Genomic DNA, 5,300 nt, shown 5'->3' on the forward strand with positions numbered 1-5,300 from the left:
GCGGCTGAAAACCCCGTCGACCAGGGGCGTAGTCACTGGAGCCCGGGGAGGGGGGGTGTGTGTGTGTGGGGAGGGGGGTATTTTAATGGGTTTTAAAAAGATTGATGATTACATTTTAAAGCTTGCTGAAGTGCCATAGTAATAGATTTGAATGACCACAAGCCTGTGTCACTGGAACAAGGGGGCACGTCGAGGTTGAAAGAAGGAAGGAGGAAATAAACGGCCATCGAAATAGACAAAGATACAGCTTTAAAAATACAATACACACATCGAGGTATATTTTTTATGAAATAATCTTTATTTCCAACTGCTTTGGCTTGTTGCTCTCTCTCGCTCTCGCTCTCGCTCTCTCTCTCTTTGGGCCTCTTTTGTAATTGACGAGGTACGACATGCAGTAAAAACTGTATGACGAGAGAAACGCATGGTACATATTTGGTATATTGTGAATATAGACTTTTACTCACGATACACGAGCTGGAGGGGTACGTTATTAGATGCCGTTCCCCGTGATTCAGGTGGAAAGACTTTAAGCATCAAACGTCTCTTTGTCTCAAACATCTTCCTTCTTTTTTCATCCTCTTTGATACTGTAGCACCTGTAGCCATTGACTTAAGGCTTAACTGTTAGTGCTCCTCTCATGTGTCTTGTTTCTATATGCTAAAGACACTTGTGGAGTGACTATTGTATCTTCGGTACTGTATTTGCCTTCACTCTTGTTAGATTAGGCTGTTTTAGCGGTACTATGTCCTTGCAGATGTTTATTGTTCTTTTTAATGCAGATTTACTCGCGGTACATCCTTCCCCCTCGCGCTTTACTGTTCATTTCATCACAAGTTTGACTCACAGAGCTGTAGACTATTTGTGTACAAAAACAAAGCAGTAATATAACTCATGTACAGTATATTTCAGGCACGCATGCGGTCGGTGTGTATGACTTTACACCGTTTCATCGCTGGGTTTCTTTACGTTTTCACAACATTTGCCATGCGCTTAGGTTCTGTTTTAGGATGCACAGTATCCAGCTAATGTGAGCCAAATGAAGGATATCTTTTCATGTAGCAAGAAAGGAAAAAAAGAAGAAAAAAAAGAACCAGTCATCTTGCCATCTAGCTTGGCCTCCGTGGTCTGAGAGATTATCTCGTACCGTACGCGTGGAGTCCTTCATTTGGGTGGCTGTTTTTCTTTCTTCACTTGGCACCAGTGGTTGGTAATTGTACTTTTTGTAGTGCAAATACAGTATGATGTGTGGTAGTACTATGCACAACAGAGTCGTATGTGGAGAAATAAGTTGTAGATTGACTGACTGAGATCAGTTCCCTCCCTCTGCTCTGTGGCGGTGAGTTTCAGTTCCCCTCATGTTCATTCGGCGTCGGGTAAAGATTGTACCGTCGTTGTTCTTCGTCACTTTCACAGCATAGCTCGTTTAGAGGCAGTCGCCGTCGTCGTGTGGTTGATGGCGGCACATGAGGCCTCTGTTGACTTTGATTCACACGGTTGATTTCTTGAGAATGAATCAATATGAATAATCTCTCAAATTTCTTACATGTAGTAGACTCGGATTGCCAAAAAGCGAAAAAAAAGTATTTTTGTAGAAAGACATAGAAGAAGCAAACATTGTTGGCAATAGACTGTTTTAGAAAGAAACGGTGCACTGTTTTAAAGGTTGCACATTTTGTAGTTGTGTTTTATTCTTTATTTTTTTAAGGAGGGATCGAAATTGTAGTGAGATATTCACCTACTCTTGGTCATGAAAGTAAATGATGTACGTTTCATCTGAAGACCTAAGCTTCCAACAAACACGATGCGTCTGGGCATAGCATTATTTCTGTTTTTGAAATGATGATTCACAAATTTCAGGGAGCAACATTTTTTTCCAAACAGACCAACCACACTTTCAAATGAAACCTAACTAGGCCTGAAAAGTTTGAAACCGAGACGTCATTTTGATTTCAGTCAGGACGAATCAAGTGTACTGTACTTTGCACAGTTCTTGGAAAGTAGAAACTCCCAAGAAATAAAGTAGAGGTGACGGCGGTGCTTCTGATTAGAGGGCTACAAATAAAACGTGTGAGTGAGGAAGATGAGAAGTGCCTTTCGTCATTGTGATGAGCTCGTTGATGATGGTGCCACCACCACCTTGCGCTGTGCCCCGTGGTTCACACATTTGCCATTTATCAAAGACTAAAGGGTAACTGGCAAATGAGCGTCATTGTTTTGTGCGAGTGTGTGTGTGTGTTAGAGCAAATCTGAGCATGTTGAAGATTTTAGTTGTGCCTCTTTGTTGTTACATCTATAGTTGTTACATATTCCTTCTTTCTATGGTGGCGGCTGTACAGTAGCTTGGTGCTCTATCTCACTGCACCAAAGCTAGATTTCTTTGGTGTGTGTGTTTTTTTATTTTTTTTATTTGTCTGGTATATTTTTTTTTGAGAAATCTCAGATAAGATAGAAATGTGAACCGTACACATCCGTGGCCCAGCCCAGTTTGAAGCTCACTTGATAAGCTCTCAAGTCAATGATGCATGCAGCATTTCTCAGTGTTTTATATTCAGTCAGTTCCTCTGCGAACAGGCAATCTGGTGGAGTCATCCGCCACTGCTGACGCATCATTATCCAGTTTGTTGGACCAACACTTTTGTGACTGCACTTTTTTTTCTGACGCCCAACAACCATAAACTCACAGACAGTGGTGAAGCTCAGTTGTCTCTCGTGTTTTTAGTTGATACGTTTAAGGTCTTTCCATACGGTATATCGGGAGTGATCAACAGTTGTTTGTTTCTTATGATATTGGAGTATACAGTGTACAGTGTATGCTTTTGTTGTTTTCGCGGTCAACAGCTGTCATGTAATTCTGATGCTTTTTGACTGATTGCAGTTTTACTACATGGACTGTACTCTGTAATACTTATCAAGCCAACTTTAAGGAGAGCTGCCGGCTCATTATGCAATTTGTGTCCACACAGCAAAATTGTCCAACTTAACAAGATGAATAACATTGCTTCTCCTAAAGGCTCAGTTCCCCCAAATTACAAAAATACGTGTTTTCTCTTACTACTGGTGATATTTAAACATGCAGATAGTTGAGATTTTGAGAAATCTTTTTAGTCCCTAAAGAACAGTTCACAGTGAGGACTGTGTATTATCCAGAGTAACCAAAACATTGCTTCTGAAACCACACAATATTGCTGTTGAGTATTTCAATGAAAGTGAAACTAAATGCATGGTTAGGCACTGCTCAGTGTACAGTAAATGAAAACCTTTTTTGTCAGTTTGGAAAAAAACAACCTTTTACAAACATGTCTGGGGAAATCATGCCGACGGGTTTCAGTTTATCTGAAAACAAGTTGTTTAGTTTCACAGACTTCTTGAACCAGCTGGTTCTGCTTCCATTGAAGCAATTTGCTCGATGTCGTTGGTTGCTTAAAGGAGAAATAGAAATGTAGAGCTGGGTCGCTTGCTGCATCACTTGTTAAGATTAACGCTTTTTTTTTACAGTGCAGCTGAACACTTTAATCTGCCATATATGCCATGTTAATCACACATGTTTAATAGCTAGAAGCAATGCAACTTTTGTAGCAATGAAACCCGGTCAGGCGGTGAGACGGGCAGAAGACGGAGGCTTTATTGCGCTTTGAGCCCACTTTTGGTAGTTATTCTGAAGCTCAGCGCTTTCATCCTGCTCAGCTCGTAGATATGCATTTGTGTCGGAGCTTCTCGAGAAACATTTTTCTATAAAACAATTGATCGTTCAAGGAATTCAATATTTTTTCATCGGCTTTGGTACACTGTAAATGATATTTCTTGAAATGGCCTCGCGCACCAAGCACATCTTTCACTGACAACAAAGAAACACATGTATTTGGTTTCTGTTAAAGTTTGAAGAATGAGAGACTTAATAGAGAATACATATTTTGAGATATATACTTGGATATCTATATTTTTGGATGATGTAATTCTGATTTGGACTGTGCTTGAAACTAATCAGACAGAGGCTTCGATGTGAACGTGAGCTCTTTTCGACTTGCTCCGCGGCTGCGTTGTGCTCGAGCGGTTATTGAAAACGCAAGCATTTGTACTCATCGGCTGCAGTGAGCTTTCATCATGATCAGCAGCACACTTTGTGCTCGCAGTTGATCAACTTACATGTAATCTATTAAGCATGATTATCAGGTGCGTTCAGAGGAAGAAGCAAGCTCATGTACATGTGTTAATATTTACAGCGCTGAGTCTATTTGTTAAACGCAGTCTTGGCTGCTTTGCATTTTATTAAATAATAGAGTGATTTTTATTTTATTTTTTTCCTTGAACATGAGAATCAGTTTTTGTCATTTGGAAGATTCAGTTGTTTTTTTTGTGAATAGATGGAGTGTTAAAAAGGTGCACCACAGAAGACCCACTTCCAGTAGGATGCTGCCACAGAGATGCACCGCGGCGTGGACGCCGATGCTGTAACAAAGTGAACTTCTCACCGCGGTCTCGTCCTTCGGTAGATCTCTGTGGCCGCTGAAAGTCAAAGAACAACCTGTAAAAAAGGTACACGAGTAGTTTGTGATCGCTGCTTTGCGCAGGTCTTTGTACATGGAACAATGATGGCATTAGAAAGTGTTCTTTTATGGTGCCTAAGTATGGTTTTTATTTGGCTTTTTAAAAAAGCTAATAGATGTCAGTCCAAGTGTTGGTTAGTTTGTGTTTGTTTGTTTATATCTGTTAATGATAACCTTACAGAGCCTATAAAGAAAAAAATAAGCTAGCTTGAATTTTTTTCTCCGTACAGAAAAAAAAGAAAAAATACAAATGTTTACAATATGTAAATAACCAAATAGTAAATATGCGTTTGAGAATCAATCTGTCTGTCCCTCAAAGTGGCTGTAATAGATTGATTTATATTTCTTTATTTCTTCTGTCATTTTAAACTTGAAAATGTTATGACTGCTTGTTCTGTTTTTGTTTTTTTTCTGTTTCGGTTTGTTCATCTTTTTTTTATTTTGACTCATGAGAACAGTGCTCCCTCAATTTCAAAATAATAGCTCAACAAGATGAATGTTTTCATCCGTGTTTGTCCTTCTTTACCTGCTGAGTAGTTTCCTTACACTGAGCCTTGTTTATGCACGACTGAGTCCTTTGCTGTTATAATATGTACAGTACGGTGGATCGATGGTAGACGGCATCACTCTGGTGAGGACTCTGTTCAGATCATTTATATGGGGCGATACCCACATCTTGTGAATAACAGTCAAAACACACCACTTGTTGAACATGCTTGAGTACAGTTTTATTACAGAAACGGAGTCGGAAATTCC

Source organism: Melanostigma gelatinosum, assembly GCF_949748355.1.
Source record: "Melanostigma gelatinosum genome assembly, chromosome: 15".
Taxonomy (NCBI): domain Eukaryota; kingdom Metazoa; phylum Chordata; class Actinopteri; order Perciformes; family Zoarcidae; genus Melanostigma; species Melanostigma gelatinosum.